Consider the following 26,412-nt stretch of genomic DNA (forward strand, 5'->3'; position numbering starts at 1 on the left):
TTCATTTCTGAATTTATTTGAGTATTTTCTGGTTTTTTTCTTAGTCTAGTTAAGCATTTGTCAATTTTGTTTATCTTTGTAAAACACCAGCTTTTTGTTTTGTTGAGACTTTTTGGTTGCTTTGTTTTAACTTCAGACTACCTTCTGCACATATACCAATTTTTCCAAATTCAGCATTGGATTCCTTCTGACCCTGGATACTCTGTGCCTCCAAATGTTTCCCTTTCCTCCTCCTTAAAGTAACCAGTACTTTGGAGTTCAAACTTAGGGACAGAGCTGTAGACTGAACAGGAGGCCCATCAAATTTGTCAAGGCCCATTAGAGTGTTTCTCTCTGAAACATCAACTCTAGCAACATAAAGTCTACCTATGATAATTGGGCTCCTTCTGGCCAATTATCCAACTCCACCAAACTGGGAGTTTGTGAGGAAAGTGGTAGAATCTCCCAAGGTTCTATGTTCGGGCTTTGGTGGCCACTTTCTCACTGTAAATTCCCAGGGTTTGGTGTGTTCTTTCTGGTCCCTGCCTGACCATATGCCAGATCCTCTCTGCTCTGAGTAATCAGCTGGAAGATCTGCTTCTGCTTGAGGCACAGATTCCTTGGACTAATAATCATGTGCAGCAGCTTCTAGATTCCAGTAAGAAAGGCAGTTACCTCTCACTCTGCCAGATGGGAAGCAGGAGGATTCATTCTGCAAGCATTTACTGAAGGGCGTGAAGAAAAAGATGTGCTTTGGAATTACACTAACTCAGGACCCACCACTTTTTAATTATGACTCTGGGCAAAATTTTCAGTTTCTTTAAACCATGGATTTTTGTTTTGTTTTGTTTTTTCATTTGCAAGATGTGAATAATAATATTTTTCTTCTGGCATCATACAAAGGTTAAGTATAATGCATATAGGAATTCCTAGCAGAGAGCCTGGCACATGGATGAGATAAATGGCAGCTGCTCTTTTTTATGCAAAGAAATAAACAAATGATTAACAAGGAATGTTAAGGATCACATTGTCTAGTCTTCACACTATTTTTTCCTCACACAAGAACACTGAGTCCTCTAATCTCTATACATTCTAATTACTAAAAATATTTTTTTCTGGTTTTCTTCTTATTGTGCATATTGAATTTTTTTTTTTTTTTGCAATAAAAAGCTCCGACTTGGTAACCTGAATCATGTTGGTTTCTCAATTCAAGCATAACTGGGAAGACCTGCAGAGATCATTTTGTATTTTTCCCATTCATGGAGAATGGGAATGTGATAACATGGAGCAAGGATGATGGTCCAGTGTTGCAGGGAGAGGTGATTTTGACTACAATTTGGTGGACTCTCAATAGATTGGCCTATAGTACATAAACTAGAAAGACAAGGACTCAAAAAAACAAGGAGAGCTTTTTCACTAAAAAACCAGGTGAGGGGCGTCTGGGTGGTTCAGTTGGTTAAGCATCTGACTCTTGATTTTGGCTCAGGTCATGATCTTGGGGTCCTGGGATAGAGCTTCACGACGGGGCTCCACATTTAGCAGGGAGTCTGCTGGAGATTCTCTCTCTCTGTCTCCCTCTGCCCTTCCACCTCCACTGTGCTCACACTCGCACACACAAGCTCTCTCTCCCTCTTTCAAATAAATAAATATTAAAAAAAAAAAGTGAGAATTGGACGTTGAGGGCAAACCCTCCCTGGGGTCCAACATAATACAGTGTTGCATGAGTAGTGGTCAGAAGTACTCTTGCCAAATGAGATATTGTTGAGGCATACTGGAACATCAGAAAAAGTATGAAAGAATTTGAAACGGAAAATAGACAGGATTACTCACTGCCCTGTACAGTGAACACTTCTAAGTTATCCCTGCTTTTCACTGCCTTTGAGCTGTTTTACAACTCTGTAAATTGTGGAAAATGGATAATGATGAAAATGACTCTTGTTTATAGAAATAGAAACTAATTGTGTTCAATGGAATGTAATTATTGCCCTGGGGATATGCCATTTTTACAACTAAGTTAATTTCAACATCTTTTCTCTACCTATGCATGTGTGATACTTTGAATCCACCTGTGAACCACTTGAAAGAAACATCTGACTAATCACATTATTATTATTAGGGCAACATTATTATAATAAATTATTATATTACATTATCAATGAGTAAAGTACAACACTTGACAAGTGCTATTTTTATACCTATATGGGAGATATAGTTATATCCTCTTGAAAAAATAATATTTTAACAGTTTGGGATATCATCTGAAATGCGCAGTGGACTCACCTGACAGAGGCAGGTCAAATGTGTTGCCAGAGAAGTACACAGCAGATAAGTTATTACTAATTGGTGGCATCAATGATTAAGAATTTTGCCTGACCATCTGGTCATCTCCCTAAATGGATTAGTGGCTAGAGATCTACTCTGGGTTGACAGAGAATCTGGTTTGTTATTCTTTTGTTTGTCATTATGCCTATTTTAACTCAAGTGAACTAAGAATGGCATGGTCACCAGGTAGAAGTACAGCTCTCTGAGATATAGTAGAAATCAATTGTAACTCTACCAAGGAGAGTCATGGGGTCAGAGTGTCCCATCCAAGACTGAGAAAGGGTCTGTGAGGTTCCCACTAGAGCCTGAGATTCAAAAGTGGACTAGGAGTGGGTAGATGAAAGACAGTGTCCCTGGTAGAGGAAGCAGCATGCGAGACGAGGAATCAGGGGCTCTATGTGGTTCCAACTTAGTCGTTCTTTTACCATAACCACGACTGAGCCTTCTATGCTATGTCCACACAGGTGCTTGAAGAAATGAAAATCAATAAGGACCATCTACATGACAATGGCCATGTAAATACTGTTTCTAACAGAATGCATAGGTTTTAGGGCAAAGGTCTCAATCCCTGGGCCACTGCAAAGAGACTATCTCTGTGGATGGACCTGAAATTGGAAGGAGAGGTCTATCTATCTCCAAATTCACCAAGTTATTCTGCCTTCAAATCCTCCAGGATATGTTGGCCAGTGGTTCAAAAGTAAATACATCTGATTTTTTTTTTTAGCAATGTTACATATTTTCTGTCTCAAAGTGCACACCACCACAGTCCTGAGCTCCATGCCCAACATTCCCTAGAGCAGACATCTGGCTAGGAGGACCCAGGGAATCCCAAAAGAAGATGTCCACAGCCAGGAGCCTGTGACCCTGGGCACCCCTTGGAGTATCCCCAAACAGTAAGAGGGAAAATCTCTCTTGGTGACATGGGCATGTGCTAATGGCATGTGGAAGACTAGAGGGTGTAAAGGAGAAGACTCCAGCCTCTCCTGAGTGGCTGCTTTCTTCTCTGGCCACTGTGGACCTCCAATGGCTTTTCTTATCCTTTTAGGACACAGACACACACACTAGTGCTGTTCTTTCCCTTCTACTCACTCTCTGTCTCTCCAAGCCATCCCATGCTTGTCCTCACGCCTTGTGGAACACTTAAAAGTCTGGGCATTTTCACTTCCCTTCTCTGGCTCCCTCCTCCATCTTTCCCACAAGAGAGGGGAAAGTAGGCAGCACACTCATTTTCTTCTTTACACGGATTCTCTCTAGTGATGCATGCCTGCAAGAAAAGCAGGGGGAAGATTCAGACACTTACACAGATCATTCAGGTCTGAAACCCCTGGTTTGTTTTCTGTTGGGAAAACACAAGCATCTAATTCCTCCTATTTCATGTTGCCTGATTTTGAAACAGAAAAATCTAGAGCTGTAAAGGATATACAAGATTACCTTTTAAACTACCACAATCCCCATGTTATAGATGAAGAGATTAAATTGAGACCAGGGAGGATAAAGGACTCCCCTTTCCACCCCATTATGGGCTGAATTGTGTCCCTCTCCCAAAACTTGTATGTTGAAGCCCTAACCCCCAGTACTTCAGAATGCAACCTTATTTGGAGATAGTTTTTGCAGTGGTGATTAAGTTAAAATGAGGTCATTAGAGTGGGCCCTAATCCAGGATGACTTGTGTCTTCGTAAAAAGGGGAAATTTGGACACAGCACAGAAGGAAGTCCTTGTGAAGACGCAGGGAGAAGGCAGCCATCGACAAACCAAGGCAGAGGCCTCAGAAGAAAGCAAACCTGCTGACACCTAAATCTCAGACTTCCAAGCCTCCAGGACCATGAGAAAGTTCATTTCCGCTGTGTGAGCCACCCAATCTGTGCCACTTTGTTACAGCAGTCCTAGCAAACTAATACACCCCTAACTTACACTGCAAGAGGTAGCAGGTAGAGAGGCCCCTGGGCCTGCCTCATTCTCTCTTCTGTCCCTTGCCCAAGGCTTCTGCCCACTGTCTCATTCTCACCTTGATGGGTTTCTCTCCTCCCCTAGGGGAACACCCAGCACATTTGGACCCTGAAGGATGAGTATGCAGTTATGTAGGTAGAGAAAGGGAATGAGAAGATATGTAATAGGAAGGAAACAGCACCAGAAACATTGTGGGGGGACGGTCGGCCTGGACAGTGGGGTCACTAGAAGCAGGTGGGAGAGATGTAAGGAAAAGTCAGGGATAGTCCAGAGACCAGGGTGGAAGAGCAAGCAGGGCTGGGCCCTGGTGCTTCTGCTCTCCCAGCTAAAGATCTCCCACTTTATCCTACACGCAATGGGGGCCCTGAAAGATTCTAGACAGTGAGTAGTATGGTCAGATTTAGTCTCTGACAATTTGTTCTGGCAACCGAGGAGACCTGGATGGTTGGAAAGAGACCAGAAGCAGAAAGCCTACTCCACTGGAGACTGCTCCAGTGGTCCCTGTGAATAATGATGGCATTCTACATGCCTGGGCACACCCCGTGAACAACGAGCTGGGATGACCACATGTCACCTTTCCTACTTCTCTGCTACCCCCAGAGCAGCACGGGAGGGCTTCAGGGGAGGACAGGTGTGTTCTGCAGCCACTCAGATAGGAGGGGGAGCCCAGCCTCAGAGACTATCTTCTAATTGTCAGAGCTAAAAGAGCAAAGCATTTTGCAAAGTTGGAAGAACATATGATCTAGCAATTCCAATTCTGGGTATATATCCAAAGGAAATGAAAACAAGATCTTGAAAAGATATCTGAACTCCCACGTTTATTGCAGCATTATTCACAATAGCCAAAATATAGAAACAACCTAGTGTCCATCAAAATGGATAAAGAAGATGTGGTATATATACACAATGGGGTATTACTCAGCCTTGAGAAGGAAGGAAATCCTGCCATTTACGACAACATGGATGGACCTTGAGGGCATTATGCTAAGTGAGGTAAGGCAGACAGAGAAAGATAAATGCTGTATGATCTCACTTATATGTGGAATCTAAAAAAGCTGAACTCAAAAACAGATACTAGAATGGTGGCTACTAGAAGCTGGGGGTGGTGGGGGAATTGGACAGATGTTTGGGGTTGCAAACTTGCAACTAGTAAATAATGAAGTCCTGTAGATCTAATGAACAGCATAGTGATTATAGACAACAATACTGTCTTATAAACATTAAAGTTGCTAAGAGACAAGATCTTTTTTAAATTTTTTATTGTTATGTTAATCACCATACATTACATCATTAGTTTTTGATGTAGTGTTCCATGATTCATTGTTTGTGCATAACACCCAGTGCTCCATGCAGAACATGCCCTCTTTATTACCCATCACCAGGCTAACCCATCCTCCCACCCCCTTCCCCTCTAGAACCCTCAGTTTGTTTTTCAGAGTCCATTGGCTAAGAGACAAGATCTTAATTGTTCTCACCACAAAAATGGTATTTATGGGATGTGATAGTGGTGTTAGCTAATACCATAGTGGTGATCATACTACGATGTATAAATATATCAAATCAACACATTGTACACCTTAAACTTACACAATGTTGTATGTCAATTATATCTCAATTAAAATAATACATTTGAAGAGCAGTTCATATCTCATGCATATGAAAGCAGTCCTGTATGAAAGGCATTAGAGACCTTATAGAAACTATAAGGAAGCAGCAGTTTTCCTGTTGATAAGAGTTCAACATATAAAATCCACATGTTATTTACGTTTGTTTGGTCCAGTGAACCATTAGCTCCCTGTAGCTGAAATATAGGAATAATCTGGTAGTGACATCATTTTATGTGGAGCATGTTCCATGTTCTTAAGTTAAGAGGTGACTATGGGAAAGATCTAGAAGGAGGTATTAAAGTGTTTGGGTAGCTTGGAAGACAATAGGAGAGGAACCATATAGAAGCTCATTCACAGCAAGATTACAAAAACAGGAGGTATTTATTACTTTTCAATTATGTGATAACGTTCCTATAAAAGTAATTTATAGACAGACCCCACGCAAAGCTGGGAAGCTGAGCTTGTGGGTTTTAGAGAAGAACCCATAAGCTCCAGGTGGGAATTGTGTTGAGTTTGTGTTTCATGGTTGAGGTCACTGCTCTCAGATTTCAAAATTGCCACACAGTGGGCAGCAACAAAGCCAGTTACAAACCCAGTGAATCAGGAAGGAACCTAGAGAATTTCTACATCCCCAAGTTCCAAACTGTGCAAAAGCAGGTGATTTTCTATGCATTTTATGTTCATTTCTATGAGTTTTGTGACAGTGTTGGGGAGGGTGACTGGACCCTGATGCACAAGGGCCGCCAGGGACCAGGAGCAGGCAGTCTCGGCAGGTTGGTGTTTTCTTTTACTCACAAACTTAAATGGAGCTTGGAAGTAGTTTTGCAAATGAGATGAAGTGGAAAGAGCAAACCTCATCTTTTATCTTATTAAGGCAGCACTGTGATTCTAAATTAGTATAGGATGGGAAATGGGAATTTGTGGCCAATGTAAAGGAAACAAATCTAGTCTGGGGTGGGAAAGGAAGGCTTCTTGAGTCAGTAACATTTACTTTAGCCCTAAAGGTCTAGGAGTGTGGGCATAACTGCATGTTTAAAGGCCCTGAGGCAGAAAGGAGTTTGGTGGGTTCCAGGAGAAGAGAGAAGGCTGGTTGTGGGTAGAGCCATGAGTGAGAGCATTGAGATAGAAGATAGAGCTGAAAAAGTAAGCCAGAGACTCATGATTCAGGGCCTTGTAGGCCATGCTAAGAACTAAAAGAAAATTCTCTGCCATGATGTGGGCATGTCACCAAGAGCAATGCAGATGAAATGTCTCTTCAGAGGCCACAAAATATTGGAAAAGTTCTGCTCAGGCTTAAGGACAAGGCGTTTGGAAAAGGAAGATCCTTCCACTTTGGGATCCAAGGTGCTTCCCATCAGTGAGGTATGGTCATACTGAAATGGAAACAGTGGACTTCTGTGTGCCAACTGGGTGGAAGGGCTTTTGGAACTTTCCCAGTCATCTACTCACCACCATCTAGTTTACATTCACTCTGAGCCCAAAGAGAATGCTTTCTTCAAATTTTCCCTTCCTCCTTTTATTCTCCTTCCATTTCTCTCTTCCTTTTGCCTTCTGCCCCAATCTCTCCTTTTCTTCCTTCCTTCTTCTATTTCTGAATACCTTTATTGAGGTACATTCCCACACAATAAACCGCACACATTGATCCATACATACACTCATGAAGCCATCACCATAGTCAAGATGGTGAATATAACCATCACCCCCAAATGTGTCCTTGTGCATATTTGTAATACATCCCCCTAATCAGCCCCACACCAGGGCAATTCAACTGATGTTATTTTTGTCACTAATAATTACTTTGTGTTTTCTGGAGTTTTTATGAATGGAATATTATGTCCCCTTTTTGGTCTGACTTCTTCCCCTCAGTATAATTATTTTGAGATTCATCCATGTTGCATATAAGAATACTCACTCTATCCCTTTTTATTACTGAGTAGTCTAAATGTATGGCTGGACCATGATTGCTTATCCATAAAGGTGTTGATGTCATGTGTTATTTGCTCTTTGGTGAAGTATCTGGTCAAATCTTTTAACTATTCTTTTACTGGGTTTTTTGTTTTCTTATTATGAGCTTTTGAGGATGTGTTATATACTGGATATAAGTCCTTTATCAAATATTTCCTCCACAAGTATTTTCACCCAGTAATTATTCATCTTTTCATTCTCCTCACAGTGTCTTTCAAAGAAGTGTTTTTAGTATGTATGAAGTCAAATTCATCATTTTTAAAAAACAGACTGTGCTTTTGGTGTTGTTGCTAAGAAATCTTTGCCTAACACAAATTTACAAGTATTTTCTCCTATGTTTTCATATAGAAGTTTTATCATTTTAGACTTTACATTTAGATCTACTATCTGTTTTGAATTAGTTTTTGCATCTGGATCAAAGTTCATCATTTTAGCATGTAGAGATCCAATTGCCCCAGTACTAGTTGTTGAAAAGACTCTTTTCTCCACTGAATTGCCTCTGCACTTTTATAAAAAAATACTTGTCCTACATGGGTGCCAGTCCATTTCTGGACTCTGTTCTGTTCCATTGATGAACTTTTCTTTGTGCCAATATCACAGTTTTGATTACCATAGCTTTATAACAAGTCTTAAAATAAGTTTGTGTTAGCCTTCTAACTTTGCTCTTCTTTTTCAAGGTGTTTTGGCAAATCTAGATCCTCTGTATTTCCATAGAAATTTTTAGTACCAGCTTATAAATTTTTACAAGAAAGCCTGCCAGGATTTTGATTAGGATTGTATTAAATCTATAGATCAATTTGGGGAGAATTAACACTGTAACAATATTGAACCTTCTGATCCATGAACAACGTATACCTCTCCACTTATTTGGATCTTTTAAAATTTTACTCAACAGTATTTCATAATTTTCAGTGACCAGATTTTTCACATCTTGTCAGATTTATTAACAAATAGTTAATATTTTTGATGTTATTGTAAACTGTTTTTTTTAATTTTTACTATTTTATTGTTCATTGCTAGTATATAGAAATAATGTGATTACATCCTACAAATTGCTTAACTCACCTATTAGTACTAGTACTAGTACCTTTTTTTTTTTTAGATTCCATTTGTACATAGACAGTCAAGTCATCTGTAAAACAAACCATTTTGCTTCTTCTTCCTTTCCAATCTGGATGCACTGGCTGGAAGCTTCACTACAAGGTTAAAAGAAGATGTGAGACTGGACATCCTTGTCTTTTTTCCTGATCTCAAGCAGGAAAACATTCAATTTTTCACTAATCAGTATGATATAAGCTGTAGGTTTTTGTAGATGTTCTTTAACAGGTTGAGGAAGTTCCTTGTTTGCTGAAAGTTTGTCAGCAACCGATGTCAAATTTAAATGATCATATGGCTTTTCCTCTTTAGTTTATTAGTAGGGTAAATTATACTGATAGATTTTCAAATGTTAAATCAACACCACATTCTTGAGGTAAACCTCACTTGGCCATGATGTATCATCCTTTTTATATATTATTGGATTTGATTTGCTAAATTTTGTTTAATTTTGTTCAAATCCTTGCATCTTGCTTCAGGAGAGATATTGGTCTGTAGTTAGGAAGTGTTCGCTCCTCTTCAGTTTTTTGGAAGTATTTGTATAGAATGGGCATTATTTCTCCTTTGGTAAATTTCACCAGGGAAGCTATCTGGAAGTAGAGGGTTTTTCATAGGAAGGTTTTTCGTTACAAATTAAGTTTCTTTAAGAGATACAGGGATCTGCATATTATCTATTTCTTCCTGAGGGAAGTTTGGCAGTTAGTTCACAATCATGCTTTATGAGAGTTTGAATGTAGGGAAGAACGGATGAATAAAAAAAAAAAAGGGAATTTAGGCCAAAGTGGCAGACTATCCTAAAATGGCAAAAGAAATCTAGATACAGACGTTTTCTGAACTAGAGAAGCTAGTGCCTACTCGTGGGATTTCAGGAGCTCTGCTGGGGTCAGAGTTGGAAGGATTTCAGGGGCCCCTGATCACAGGACCCTATTCCATTCCTTAGGAACCCTGCACCCATCAGCAGACAGGCCTTCAGAATGCACCTAAATTATTGGGAATACTCATCTGGCACCCAGGCCACAAAGATCTTGTGGAAACAGAGACACTATCAGGTTGTGGAGTCTTTTTGAGAGTGTCAGGTCTCTCTCCACTTTTCACAAACCCTCTCTTTCTGGGGAGTCAATCAATGTCCCTGACCTTGCCATTTCCCTAAGTTTTCCTTCCAAGACACGGCCTCTGGTGGTGATGAGTAATATAGGTAGAGAGATGCCCCAAATAAGACAACTAATGCTGTATTTGCCCCTGGCCCTAAGGTACCCTGCTTTCCTGACACCAAGATATAGTGAAGGAGGGATATGTGTATGTATGTGTGTGTGCATGCACAAGCATGTGAGGTGTGGGGAGGGGGTGTCTGTGTGTTCACATGTGCATGGGTATGTTGGGTTTGTCGGGGAGGTGGTTCTCTTATAATCCAAGGAGCTGACAAATAGCCAATGGCTTCAGCCTGTCTCTGGAGTGGGGTTCCTTGGTCTGAGGGTCTGATGAGGGAGGGAGGCTTCTCCTGGACACTGGCTCGAGTCTGTAACCTTGAGCTGCACAATGGCCAAAATTGTCATTGTTTGAAGGAACAATTTTATAATGGGTTTCTGAAATAGTTAGAACCAGCTTTTTATTATTAAAGAAACCAAAGCCAACAGTTTCCCTTTATAATGTGTGTGGAGAAGGAAAAATTTTAAAAACAGCTTCCCACCATGATATCGCTTCAAAATGAGGTCCATTCTGTGCCGGGCCCCACCCTGAGGAGAGTTGGAAGACTCTCAACAGGGTGGTGTCTTTCCCCATCCAGCTCTGCTCTGCACAGTCACAGGTCACCCTCATCACCCTGGGCTCTGCCAAGGCCACTGCAAGGAGCGAATGTCCCACTGGGCTCTCTTTACAAGACAAAAGCAACAGACCTGAAGCCAGGGTTTGTTTGAAATGGGAAGCGAAAGTAATCCTTGGAAGAGATTGTGGGATTGCCAGCTGGGCTTGCAGACACTTTTCCTGTCTTACAACATAGTCCTAGTTTGCCCAGAATCACTGTCCCCTAAATTCTCTAAAAGTGCCTCTTCCCATGGGCAGAAAGAGAAGACAGCATGCACACTGAGGTTTCTCTCCATTTGTCAAGAGTCATCAACAGTGAACATTGATCCTGAGCATCCTGTCAGACAGCTTGACGTGCAATTAGTTTAATACAAGAATCAGACCAACATTAACAAAAATACATATGTGAAGATTTCAAAGCCACAGAGTCTCTTATGTAACTATTTCAAAATGTTCTCTTGCCTTGTCCCCTCTCCCCACCCACAAATAAATAACACCACAAATGAAGGATAAATTCAGTGGGGATTGAAAATGGAGGGATCGCTTTCACCCACCACTCAAATGCCCCCTTTCCTCGCTTCTCCATGAATTAAGGGCCTTTATCTCACTCATCACTGCAATCCTACACACACAGTAGGGGCTGGGCACAGGTCAAATATAGTAATTATTTTTTTCTGTTTTACATTTCAAGACAACTCCAACACAAGGAATAATAGATGAGTTGAAGTCACTACATTCATGATGGGACAGAAACATGCTAGAAAAAAATCCTCTTATTTTCTCGCCCAAGCATTTGCTTGGGTACCAGAATTTATCCATGTAGCACCAAGTTCAACACTTTTATGTTGGCCTTCTTCCTGTGCAATAGTCTCCTCTTTTGTAAGATGGGAATTTCCTCTTTCCCTTCGAAAGGTGGAGAGGAGCATGAAAAATGAACATGTGACAATACTGGATTTACTCAGGATAAGCTCAGCAGAGAGAAGGATCCTAAGGAGAATCTTTGGGCTCTCCCACTCCCATTCCACTGCTCCTCTCTTCCCGAAGCTGAACTGGGGCTTCTCGCTGGGCTCCTGCATCCTTTATCTTTCTTCCCTCCCTCCCTCTCTCCCCTCCCTCCTTTCTTTCCCAATCCATCTGATGCATACAACAGGTTTACTGTGCTAATACCTAGCTCCAGCATGCCTGCACGAAGCCCCTGATACAGTCCCCCTCCCCTCACCCTGTTATCTGACATTGAAACTTTTCAACTTGGCATTTGAGTCCTTCTGCTGTATGGTTTCAATTCACCACCTTTTAGAAGGGAGGCCTAGGAGGTTGAGGATTTCTCCATGACTGAGCTGGTGAGGAAGCCACTTATAAAGGGAGTGGGAGGGGTGTAGCCTGGAGAAGAAAGGATCCAAAGGAGTTAGGCTGCAAACCATAGCATGTCAAAGCCTCCCTGCTCTACTTTTTCCCTGTGCTGCCTGAGCCCCAGCGATCCTAGCTTTCCCCATTTTTGACTGTGCCTGGTCCTTCAAGGTTCATGAGATTTTTCCCCACACTTCCTAGAATAAACCTTTCTTCACTCATGCCTTCCTACTTGATGGAAATCCTACCAGCATTCAAGTGCAAGTTGCTTCCTTGCCCTCCCCAGTAGCTTTGGATCTCTTCCCCTGAACCACAGTGTTTTCTGTTCCAGTTCAAGCCACACAGTGACGACCATATGTGGGATGTGGGACGGGGCTCTCCTGCAGGAAGGGGATAAGACTGGGAAGAGCAGACGGTGAAGCAGCAGAGATAGGCAGTGCAGGATTGACTGAAGGGTGATGTTCCCAGCTCTGACCACTACATCATTTTCCCTCTTACCTACTGTCATACGGACTGACTGATGAATCCACAGGACATGGAATAAATGCAGTATATCTCATAGTGGCCAAAACTATCTTATTTTATTTTTAAGAATTGTACGGGTTGCTTTGTGGCGCTTCCCACTAATGCCAAGGGCATCAGATCTGACCTCACAGACCACAGAGAGGTGGTAGCTTAGGGCACCTCTGAGCCAGGCTGCCCAGGCTCGACCCCGAGCTCTCCCCACAACCAGCTGGTGATCTGGGAAGGGTGCCTACCCTTCCCATGCCTCAGTCTGTTCATCTGTAAAATTAGAATAATGTGTACCCCATAAGTTTGTTGTGAGGATTAAGTAATCTATAGTGGATCAGACCCAGAGCCATTGGTGTCCAGCAGAGCCACACTGACCCCTTTGAATACTACTCTGAGCACTTTCCTCATGTTCTAAGAAAATCGATCAAACAAGCGTAGCCACATTGAGCAACAGGGCCCCCAGTAAATAATTTTGCTTTGACTTTCTGCAAAACACATTCTGCAGTGCCAACCAAGTTCGCAAAAACAATTGCTTGGGGAGTCTGTTTTCTTAACTTCTAAATAATAGCTCTGCAGTGCCTGGAGGAATGTTATTTACATTTGCAAATTTAAGGTTTGTGAAAGAATTTGCCATACTAGAATTTGAAAACTCAGCAAGTTTCTAGTTTTGTGACCGGTTTTTCAAGTTTTAAATTTCCTTCACTTTCATACAAAGCTAACTCTCATATCCCAAATATTGCAACCAACTCGGTGCAGAAAATAACTGTAATAGTTAGATCTTTGTTTAAAATCTAGCTCTGCCCTTGGGGAAATCACATGCATTCTCTCCATCTTGGTGCCTTCAACTCAAGTGGGAAAAATGGATCTCTTTTCATGATTTTTATGACTCCTATACAGAAAATGTATATGCTATACTTGTTTTTAGATAAAAGGCTCAACAAATAATGGTAAATACTGGTTTGGGGGCTGATGTTTGCTATGTGCTACACAATTCATTTTTATCCATAGGCTTTTCCCCCAAGAGACTTTGAACTTCTCAAGTACAAGAACCTTGAAGAAACAGTAGAAATTTAGGCAGATAGCCAGGTGGAGATCCATGGAGTGTTTAAAATGGGCAGAAGGAGAAGACACAATACAAAGATAAGAACGAAAGGTATCAAATTCAATGGAACAGAATATTGAGACAAAAACTAAGGAAGTCTCTTAGAATTGTTACACACGATTTTACCTAAAGGTAAATTGGCTTAAAGCAAGTTGGCTCAAGTTCATGTGGGAAAACACGACGATGTGGTCTAAGGACATCTGAGTCAAAAGCAAACATTAAACTCATGGGTCACTTTGTACACATCCTGGTGGGTAATTTTGTTAACTTTGATTTACCTTGGAGCAGAAACTCTTTCTAATGTCCACAAATGTGATTGGATTTTAGCTTGTTGTTTCTACTCTGTGGAACTTTAAGTAGTAAAAAGATAAAACAAATAATGTCCAACAGTAGATTATCTGGGACAATTTCTCAGATAAATATTAGCAATTTATATGATTTCATTTATATAGCAAAGATATTTAAGGACATATTCCAACATGGGGGCTGTGTGGTTGTTCAAAAGTCGGGGGGAGACTATGGAGGGTTTTGTTGTTATTCTTTCACTTTTCTGTATTTTTAAATTTTTTAATGAGCTTGATTTCCTTTCATAATAGAAAGAAAGACTAAATGTAAGAGAAAAAGATCTGGAACATTCAGAGATGTTGAAAGAATATTTTCTGGAAAGAATATTTTAAATTCATTTTAAGCCGATGTTACATGGGCTTGTAGGGGACAATTCCAGAGTTCAGGGCCAGGGAATTGAGGGGAATGACCCAGTGAACAAGGAGAGGTGGACACTGTGTGTGTCTGAAGAAAACACACCAGGACCTCTGATATGCTCCTCTCTTCCTCCATCCCTTCATCTCAGGGCATGTGGCGAAAATCATCATCACTGCTGAATATCCAAAGATTTGGCTTTGCATTATAATGCAATTTACTCCTCTTTATGGGCCTGCACAGTGCAAAGATGAGGGAAAGACACTTTCTAGTTTTTGTTGTTGTCGTCATCAATTTGTCAGGAATAGCACATATCTAGTAGTCTCCCCAGTAAGAACCCTTCACAAGGAAGTACACAAACAAGGATCTGAAGCTATGCAAATGTCACCAAATGAAGAGAGAGATGGGAGAATTGGTAGCTGTGTGTACATTTGGTACATGATGCATGGCTCAGAGCCCTCATGGCAAAGCTACCATGTCTGATGTATAAACAAAGACATCACACTCTCAATTTGTTGCTTGCTATATCATATTTTTTCCACTCAGCTGAAATGTGGTAATTAGTCACTGGTTTGGGTTTGGATTACTGCAGTTTTTCTTCTCTTTTTTTTTAAGTGTGACACTCAAGCTCTTAAAGACAAATGAAGACATTCTTTCTGTTGAATGTGTGCAAGAGTGCAAGAGTTACAGCTTCTTGATTAAATTCATTTATTTTTTTATTCTACATGGCTTGAACTTTTCAATGGGGCAATGATATAATTTTCAAATTACCAAATTGCAAAATGTAGATGAATGAAGCATGTTTTTGAACTTGTAGCTCAGATGGATTTGGCAATATTGGTATTTTCCTTTCTCAAGTTTCCCAGCCCTTTGGCTAAGGCATCTGTGCCCTCCATGTGCTCCTCATTAGAACACTGTCTCTCATTGAGGGAGGAGTTCCAGTGCCTTAGATGGAACTAAGCAATATTTTCTCTCCAGCAGCACTAGTGTACTTTGCCAGAGCCATCCAAGAAAGGCAAGGAGGTCAGGCCCTCTGAAAGACTGACGAAGTCCACTTCATGGAATACAACATCTGGAGTTTGACAGGACACTCATTCAAATGACTCAATCAGAGGAACTTTTGGAAATACAACCAACTGTACCCCAAGCATCAGTTGCCTGCCATGGCACATGAGTCGTAAGGGACAAGTGGCTCTGAGAGAAAATTCCGAAACCCAGAGGTTCCTGAAAATTTGAAAAAGGAAAGCCCGCTTCTCCTATCTCACTGGAATCACTGTTGTGGTCCCAGCCAAGTAGCATTGGGACTTACCTACGTATTGTTCAGTAGGTCACTAGGTTATAACAACCGCTCTGAAATTGGACTGCATCGGACTCAGCAGGTGGACTCAGGTTGCTGAGATTCATAATGGTCTCCTTAGCTCTGTGCCACCAGGTATCTGGGCACCACTCTGGGGTGGAAAGACCCCACATTGCCGTGGGAGCTATGCAGATGGAGTCGAGGTCGCTGAACCTCAACTAGAGCACAAGAACATGGTGTGGAAAAGGGTACAGTGGTGTGCCAGGAATGCCACGATTCACCACAGTCTTAGTGGCTTAAAAAACAGGAATTTATCTCTCTCAGTTTGGGAGGCTTGAAGTCTGAGATCAGCGTATCAGCAGGGCTGGTTTCTTCCGAGGCCGCTCTCCTTGGCCAGCAGCTAGCCACCTGCTCACTCTGTGTGTCATCTCTCCGTGTCCTGATCTCTTCTAATAAGGACACCAATCATATAGGATTAGAGTCCACCCTAATGACACTATTTTAACTTAATTACCTCTTTAAAGACACTATCTCTAAATATGTTCACGTTCTCAGGTATTGTATCAATGGGAAGGGGATGCAATTCCACCCATAACAAAGAGTGGAGAGGAATTTGGCAGCTCTTGCTTTTCCTTGACCACCTTCTTCACGATGGAGAAAGGGCACAATGGAGAAAGAGCTAGGACTCCCAGCTTTTCATCCCAATGCTAAGTACCATATTTGGATATGATACTAAAGAGCCATTGAGATCAATTAGGCAACAATTCAAATATCTTTAGCCTTCACCTACTTAGTAATTGCTATATTCCTTAATTTCTGCCTCCATATCTTAGTGTAGTGGTTGGAAATCCCAGAAAGATGGTAAGTAATAATAATAGCCTCCACTTCCTTGCATATGGTTTTAAAAGCAACGCCTCGAGAGTTTCAACATCGTGAAGAATGTCCACTATTGCATTTCCTTAGATATTCTTTGTCATGCTCATTGCTGATTTACCTACAATTTTCATAAGACCATATGTTGAAATTTATCAAATGACCTTTGATATTTTTCAAAATGAAGTTGTATCATTTCTCCTTTGACCAATCTATTTCAGGTAGTCTCTTAGTGGATTTATTTTAAACAGATCAGCAATGCATTCCTGAAGAAAACAGACATAGGATACTAGTTTTTAAATATGTAGCTGGACCCTATTTACTAGCCTTTAGTGTAGAATTTTTGCCTTGCTGCTCATAACTCAGCTAAGCCTAAAGTTTTCCTCTTTGTTTTAGTATTTTCAGATTTAGATGCTACCGTGGTGCTCACATGAAAAGTGACTTGGGAAGACTTCACGTTTCCATATTCTCCAGAACAGGTTACATAATGTAAAGATTTCTCAATGTTGCAAACTTGAAAAAAATTATCGCTACTACCCTGCCGAGGAACCATTCTGGCACAATCCCATCACCTTCACCTCGATCCCTGTGACTCTGTTCGAGCTCTGTTCTTCTAGTTAATCTTGGTAATTCCTCTTTTCCTGGGAAAGAGTTAATTTCATAGGCATTTTTAAACATGTTAATGTGGTTTTATTCTGAGTGTTTTCTTGTAAAATGTGAAGTTTATGTCTGTGGTTAGATATTCCTCATTTTTAGCTTTTCATCTTTGTACTGTCTTTTCCCCTTTATTTATACTTCTCAAGTATATCCGTATAATTGTGGTTGAGCTTTTCCCCCTGCAAGTGTCAGCTCTCACATTGATCTAAGTGGTTATAAAATTCTTCTAGGGGAGGGATGGGGAAAGAATTCGCAGCATGAATCAGGAGAGAAAAAAACAACTGGCCGTTTCTCTGCCTGAAGGCTCAATGAGCGCAACTTTGTGAGGTTTCATGGAGTGAGGACATTGACAATGTCCACAGATTATTGTGACAACATTGTTTATGTCTCACACAATCCTAAACCTCAAAGAAGTCAGTCACTGTGAATATGGGACACATTAGGATAAAGTCATAAATTGGTGCTAACACCATGCTCCTTCTGGACAATTAAGGACCTTTTCTTTACTATTATTGTCCTCATTTGATGGAAATAAGCAGAGGAAATGAAAAACAATCCCCCCCACACCTACACACACACACACACACACATACACACACACACGGACTGTCAGAGCCATTCTCAGCAGTAATCAAAGGAAAGAAAGAGGAAAAATCACTGAGGTCAACCTTTAGGGACTTGGCTTTCAACTCATAATGAAAAAAATTGGGGTGGGGAAACACTGAAGAACAATATAATAATAATAGCTTCAATATTGAGAAATTATCATCCAGGGTGTCAGTCGGACTCCTATAACGGGGAAAGACTGGAAAATTAAAATGCACTGCTATTATTGAGAGAACCCTCTGACCTAGATGTTCTGGCAATCCAGTTGCCCTAATACTCATCTGCAGTGCATTATCTTCTGGCAAACCTGATCGAATTCCCCTCTGAGCCAGGCACTCCGTTGGCAGCTGAGGGTGTCAACATGCACAGAACACAAACTCCCAATATTTACTTCACTTCACTGTGCTTCATCTGCCTTGAGGGGCACACTGATTCATCAGTGTGGGTCCCCGTTTCCAATAATGCTGTCTACACTCAGCACCTTGAATCGGTGCCTCGGGGGTTAGCACTTGCCTTGCTCCTGTTCCCAGAGGAGATGCCAGCTGGTCCCCAACATGCCCTTGACTTATTAGTCAAATTTTCTCATTACCAAGCTAAAAAGAGGACTCTTGGTCACGTCATCTTGATTCCCCTCCGTACATGATAATCTCTCTAAACCTTAGTTTTCTCATCTCTCTTTGGAAGGTTGGAATATATTGCACGTGAGATAGTAATTTCTTGGAACGGGATACTGCAAGAGCAAAATGAGTGGCTCCCTTCAGCTGATGGACTCAGGATGAGGATGACGTGCCCATCCAATAATGGAGCCCTGGTAAGACCTCAGTCTGTCACATGCAGAGAGTGTGGTTTAACAACTCAGGGCTACAGGGAATGGACAAACATGGTGATGGGGATTCTGGTCATGGAAGTGTTTTTAACAATGTCTAGTGACACAGATTTGTGAATTATTCTTTTCAAACTGGACCTGTGATTTAATCTGTAGGAGTACACATGGGGACGTGTTGCCTCTCCTCTGGCATGTACATGATCCACAACACAGCTTAGACTATGGCTCATTTCTTATTTGGGAGCCTGGCACAGTGGACCTGACACGGGGAAGGGGCACTTCAAGCATAGAGACATCCCTGAATGGAAGAAATGCTGATTTCAACCTGTGATATCTCTGAAGCATTTTATCTTTCATCTCAGAAATCTGGGGAGATGAGGTGACTTGAGAGCTATAAAACGAGAATGACCTCATCCAACTCACAGTTATTGAGAAGACCAGGTGAGAAAAATGACTGTGATAGCATGTTCAGCGTTGTTTGTAAATTGCTGAGACAATGTGGGGGACATTTGTTACCTCATTTGTGGGAAAACATCCTAAATAGATCAGGGCTTCTAACCCTAAACATATACAAAGACCGGGACAACTCTCTCTGCTATCTCTGGGCTGTAAATCTTTGAACTTCAGGCCTAAGTGAAATTCCTTTTCTCACATTTTTAATGAAATCAAAATAAATACAATTACTGAACAGAAGCCAAAAATCACAGGAGGTTAGAAGTGGGGTGAGGATATAGTCAATACTGTTTGTTTGCATTTTAACAGTGTTTTCTTGGTGAATATTTCATTAAAGGGGGGTCCATGAGGGGGCAGGTATGGCCCTTCATTGCTCCTGACGGATGTCTGCTGCTGATTAACTCTGAGCTGTAGTAGCTTTGTGATGTCCGGGCAACTGCAGATCTTAATGAGGACACAGTCTAGTAGAATGTGAGAGATTGAAACCAGAAGATATTAAAATACCCCCCAAGTAAAAGCTTTTTCTAAAGATTAGACATTTGCTCTCAAAATCATGTCTAGGAATACATAAATATACATAGACCTTTCTGTATTCTGTCCCTGCATCCAAAGACCTTGAAATCCACTTTTTTTTTTTCCTTTAATCCAAGTGAAAGTACATAGAAGAATTAGCAGTTTACTCTAATGGAAAGTCTAGTCTTTAAGTAAAGTCTGGGCTTACAATTAATACTCTGGTTGGTAATTAAATTTGCTGCTGATTCCCCATCACAGAGCTAAAGACATTTGGTAGACACTATACCAATATCATTGCATTTTCCACAGAATAATCATGGCTGCTCAAACCAAAATGAGCAAGATATCGGAGCAGTGCAGAAAATTAGTAATTACCCAGACCCTATTTCAGTAAATCTCACTTTCTTGGAGAAACTGTCTTATTAGACCACAAGTAATTTTTGCTTGTATAAATCCCCATTCACTCTCATTAAGCCATATTATGTATTCAGGATACATATTGGAGAAGCCTTGGCTTCTCCTCCCAAAGGGCTCGGTCAATAATTCATTTGCAACTAGGTATAGTGAGTGTCCCAGATGACAGAGAAATTCAAAATAAGGCTAACCAATCTGGTATGGGATTCTCTAATGCAGTATGCTTGTTTTTTACTTACACTCAGATCAATGCTCATGGCTTTGAAATACTAACTCTCTTATAATCTCTCATCAGGGCAAGGGATGATGTTATTCTTTTTTTTATTATTGTTACGTTAATCACTATACATAACATCATTCGTTTTAGATGTAGTGTTCCATGATTGATTGTTTGTGCATAACACCCAGTGCTCCATGCAGAACGTGCCCTCTTTAATACCCATCACCAGGCTAACCCATCCTCCCACCCCCCCTCCCCTCTAGAACGCTCAGTTTGTTTTTCAGAGTCCATTGTCTCTCATGGATCGTCTCCCCCCTCCGATTTCCCCCCCTTCATTCTTCCCCTCCTGCTATCTTCTTTTTTTTTTTCTTAACATATATTGCATTATTTGTTTCAGAGGTACAGATCTGAGATTCAACAGTCTTGCACAATTCACAGCACTTACCAGAGCACATACCCTCCCCAGTGTCTATCACCCAGTCACCCCATCCATCCCACCCCACCCCCCACTCCAACAACCCTCAGTTTGTTTCCTGAGATTAAGAATTCCTCATATCAGTGAGGTCATATGATACATGTCTTTCTCTGTTTGACTTATTTCGCTCAGCATAACACCCTCCAGTTCCATCCACGTCATTGCAAATGGCAAGATCTCATTCCTTTTGATGGCTGCATAATATTCCATTGTGTATATATACCACATCTTCTTTATCCATTCATCTGTCGATGGACATCTTGGCTCTTTCCACAGTTTGGGTATTGTGGACATTACTGCTATAAACATCGGGGTGCACGTACCCCTTCACATCCCTACTTTTGTATCTTTGGGGTAAATACCCAGTAGTGCAATTGCTGGATCGTATGGTAGCTCTATTTTCAACTTTTTGAGGAACCTCCATACTGTTTTCCAGAGTGGCTGCACCAGCTTGCATTCCCACCAACAGTGTAGGAGGGTTCCGCTTTCTCCGCATCCCCGCCAACATCTGTCTTTTCCTGACTTGTTAATTTTAGCCATTCTGACTGGTGTGAGGTGGTATCTCATTGACGTTTTGATTTAGATTTCCCTGATGCCGAGCGATATTGAGCACTTTTTCATGTGTCTGTTGGCCATTTGATGTCTTCTTTGGAAAAATGTCTGTTCATGTCTTCTGCCCATTTCTTGATTGGATTCTTTGTTCTTTGGGTGTTGAGTTTGATGAGTTCTTTATAGATTTTGGATACTAGCCCTTTATCTGATACGTCATTTGCAAATATCTTCTCCCATTCTGTCGGTTGTCTTTTGGTTTTGTTGACTGTTTCTTTTGCTGTGCAAAAGCTTTTTATCTTGATGAAGTCCCAATAGTTCATTTTTGCCCTTGCTTCCCTTGCCTTTGGCGATGTTTCTAGGAAGAAGGTGCTGCGGCTGAGGTCGAAGAGGTTGTTGCCTGTGTTCTCCTTTAAGATTTTGATGGACTCCTGTCTCACATTGAGGTCTTTCAACCATTTGGAGTCTATTTTTGTGTGTGGTGTAAGGAAATGGTCCAGTTTCATTCTTCTGCATGTGGCTATCCAATTTTCCCAACACCATTTGTTGAAGAGACTGTCTTTTTTCCATTGGACATTCTTTCCTGCTTTGTCGAAGATGAGTTGACCATAGAGTTGAGGGTCCATTTCTGGGCTCTCTGTTCTGTTCCATTGATCTATGTGTCTGTTTTTGTGCCAGTACCATGCTGTCTTGATGATGACAGCTTTGTAATAGAGCTGGAAGTCCGGAATTGTGATGCTGCCGGCTTTGCTTTTCTTTTTCAACATTCCTCTGGCTATGTGGGGTCTTTTCTGGTTCCATACAAATTTTAGGATTATTTGTTCCATTTCTTTGAAAAAAGTGGATGGTATTTTGATGGGGATTGCATTGAATGTGTAGATTGTTCTAGGTAGCATTGACATCTTCACAATATTTGTTCTTCCAATCCATGAGCATGGAACGTTTTTCCATTTCTTTGTGTCTTCCTCAATTTCTTTCATGAGTATTTTATAGTTTTCTGAGTACAGATCCTTTGCCTCTTTGGTTAGATTTATCCCTAGGTATCTTATGGTTTTGGGTGCAATTATAAATGGGTTCGACTCCTTAATTTCTCTTTCTTCTGTCTTGTTGTTGGTGTATAGGAATGCCACTGATTTCTGTGCATTGATTTTATATCCTGCCACTTGACTGAATTCCTGTGTGAGTTCTAGCAGTTTTGGGGTGGAGTCTTTTGGGTTCTCCACATAAAGTATCATATCAAGGGGATGATGTTATTCTAAAAGAAAAACAGAATGAGCTCAGCTAATATTTGTCAACAGAATTGCAAACATCAAGCTGTTGCCATCTTGCAAATCACTACTCCTCCAGTTCATTTGCAATGAACTATTGCAAATGTTATGCAATAAAATTCTGTTATGCAATAAAAATCACAAAAACAGACACATAGATCAATGGAACAGAACAGAGAGCCCAGAAATGGACCCTCAACTCTATGGTCAACTCATCTTTGACAAAGCAGGAAAGAATGTCCAATGGAAAAAAGACAGTCTCTTCAACAAATCACTAACTAGTTTTATTTGGCCCAACACGGTGCCCAGTGCTTAAAGAAGTATGGTTTTGTAATTAATTACCAATAGTTGAAAACCAAGAAGTTGAAAACATAGACACCAATCAGCAGCCAAATGGTGGAGCTTGACTCATTCTTTCCAGTTAGACCAGGGTGGTCTTTCAATCTCAAAGGAGGCACAGACACCTTCTGTTTGGCTACATCTTCCTTAGATTTATCTCTGGGAATATGTGGATGTGGAGGAGTCCTTCAAATACATCTACTGTTTATATTAGCCTGTGAGCTGTAGGAAAGATCACTATAGCTTCTGTGGTCATCCTGTCATGTGTGTCCAAATAGGTGCAGCCGAGTGAGGAAGATATTGTATCCTGATCACACCACTCAATCTTTTTCTTCTGTACCTCACCAAGAGAACATTTTCAGGACAACTGTTGACTTAAATGGGTGCTGGGCAGAGATGACCAATGTCCTTGGGTATATTTGTCCCCTTCAGCCACACTGTAACTGGCACAACCACCGGAAGATGATAAGTCAAGGTCACCAGGAGTCCAAGATTGCCGATCTTGGGTCAGATTGACATTTACGGGCCATATATCTAATTCTAGACCGATGATTTGCTAATGGGGAGTTCCAGACCTCTCCAGCCTCCTTAATGGGCTTTGCTCACAAAGAGAAATGATAACCCAGAAATACAGAGGAAACCGGCTTCTGGAAGTTGCTCTAAAATTCCTTCTTTTTTTTTTTTTTTTTTTTAATTTAAAAGACCTTAGAGCTAACAGAGAGCTTAAATCATGCATATTGAGCTTTTGTGCAAGGAAGAATAAATAAATGAAAGATACTATGAAGGAGAATGCTTGGCTGGCCACCTGGAAGTACATACACTTGAATTTGGTTCCTTGAGCAACGCATTCAGGTGAGACCCCTTTTCTTAACCGTAACAGAGCTGCTCTTTTTGAAAAATGAGATCACTGTGGCACAAGTGAGAACTCGGAGTTGTTGCGTTTTTAGATGCCCTGTGTAACATTCTTACCTAAGACATCGAGGCAAAATGGTTGTGGGAGACTAATTACAGGAGCAGTTGGTGGAAGTAAGATTTGGGGTGGGGAGGGGCAGAAAGAACATGGAGAGCAAATGTTGCTAACTAGTTTTATTTGGCCCAACGCGGTACCCAGTGCTTAAAGAAGTATGGTTTTGCAATTAATTACCAATAGTTGAAAACCAAGAAGTTTCACATAAAAATCCAAACTCCTGCCGTCCCTTTTTTTTTTTTAAAGATTTTATTTATTTATTTGACCGACCGAGACATAGCGAGAGAGGGAACACAAGCAGGGGGGGTGGGAGAGGGAGAGGTAGGCTTCCCGCCAAGCAGGGAGCCCTACGCGGGGCTCGATTCCAGGACCCCGGGATCATGACCTGAGCCAAAGGCAGACGCTTAACGACTGGGCCACCCAGGCACCCCCTCCTGCCATCTCTTGGAAGAACACTTGGTTTTCATTCAGGTGTGGTACCTGTCAGAGGTGCCCCACCCCCTTAGCTAGCCCAAACCCACTAGCTCCCTACCTATAGGCACTGGAGTCTTAAACCTACTTCCTGTTGATCTTTACCACCCACCCCTGTTACATACTTGCCCTAGAACCATGCTCACATCAAGCATATTAAATGAGTGAGAGAATCCTCTAGGAGAGTATCAGAAACGTGCAAAGGTATGTTCTCAGACTAGCACCTCCCATGAGTCTGAGAGCCCCGCCTGATTTCTAATTACTTGTGCCTGGTATTAAAATGACCTATTTACATAAATACATGTCCCTGGAGATTCTGAACCACCCCTAGGCCGACCCCCACACAGAACAATGACTCTTATGTGTAAGTTGTTGTCAGTGATGTTTTTAAAGATTGATGACACTGCTCTATCCTTGACTCTTAGCTTTAACTTTTTTAAAGAAACATGTAGAAATTCATTCAATCCTAATGTTTGGAAAAGTCCTAACAAGCTGAGAGTTGGTTTAGAATTATTTAAGCTATTCCCCAGGCTCTCCCTACAGATAGGACTAAACCTCAAAGCCCTAAAGGTGTTTGGAAACTCTGGTAATTTGAAATGTCACTTTGTGCATAATCCATTTTATTTAGGGAATAAAAAAGCGAAGTCTGGCTAAACTCTTGAAAATTATACCAGCACCAAGAACAAATCAGTTTTCTCAGATAGTAATCTAACATTATTAACTTATTAAAGGTTTTTAGCTTAAACTAGTTTGTAATTATTAAATGTTATGCAATAAAATTCTGGAAATTTTTACCTTACCTTATCTTACTTTTTTTAATCATCTTTGTCAGTGTTTGAAAGGAAGAAGAAATATGGACTCTGCTCCATAATAAATGGGTCTACCCTGGGGCACAACACCCCCTCCCCCCATGAGCTCATTAATCATTAATCACTGAGGTTTCACTGGGTAGATGATCAGAGGCAGTGAAGTAACAAAATTCAATCCCCATTTCACAGATAGGGAGGCCAAGGCAGTGAGAGGTAAGCGATTTTTGAAGACCAGACAGCAAGACGATGGAGGAGCAGGGCTAGACCTACTGCCCTGGGCTATGTTGGTGGCTCCATGAGGCCCCGCATGAAGAAGTGGGGAGACCTCGATTCAGGGTGTGGTTACAGCCGGAACCCCACAGGCCTGCCTTCAAAACATCTCCCAATTCATGGACTGAGACTTCGGCTAAGTAGCTTCCCTGAGTCCCATTTCCTCCCCCTTCAGATGTTATAACGATAATCACAAGTAGGATCATTTTTTTGTTTGTTTGTGGTGAAGCTCACTTAACATTCACATACGAAGAATCTCTAACACATTATGGACACTCAGTCATGTCTCCCTTTGACCCTGCAACTCACCCACAAATAGAAAACTATTCTTTCCTTCCATTCCTGGACTGAGAAACCCTGTGTCCACCGTGCCACCCATCAAGAGGACAGGGGAGGGTGGGCAGGGCCAGCCTAGGCTCTCTGCAGTCCCGTTGGGTCCTACAAGATTTCACCTGTATCTTGCTATCTATTCCATAAGCACCCTTTTATGATGCTGTGAAACTGTTATGATTATAAACATCATCTCCTCCAACCCCTCACAAGTGTACTCTGGGCCTCTACATATTTATAAGTGTTTACTTCCTTTCTAAAGAGGTCTCTCTATATAACCCATAAATAGTGTAAACATTCTACTGCTACTCATTTATGTAACATTACCTTGCAAAGAACATCACCATTTGTCCCAAACTAAACATGAATTTCCTTCCAATTATTCAGAATGGCAATGTAATCACTGTGAATCCACGATGTTTGGTGTTGGCCATTAAAAGGGGAGATGGTGAAATAGTAAATAGTGAATAGACAGTGAAACATTCTAAAACCCACAGGGCCATGAAGATCAGAAAGCTCGAATACCCTGTGCCAGGGGACCAGGCATCCCTGTCCCCTAGCCAGACACTCGGAAGTCATCCTGTGTCTCTCCTCCCTCTGCCTGTGGCACCATGTCCTGTATCCCGCAGGTCCTTCAGCCTTTACAGAACTGTCTCCTTCTCTTCAACCCCTGGAGTTCTGGCTGCATGCCAGCCCCC

Source organism: Mirounga leonina, unplaced genomic scaffold (assembly GCF_011800145.1).
Source record: "Mirounga leonina isolate KUSES-001 unplaced genomic scaffold, KU_Mleo_1.0 Mir_114, whole genome shotgun sequence".
Taxonomy (NCBI): Eukaryota; Metazoa; Chordata; class Mammalia; order Carnivora; family Phocidae; genus Mirounga; species Mirounga leonina.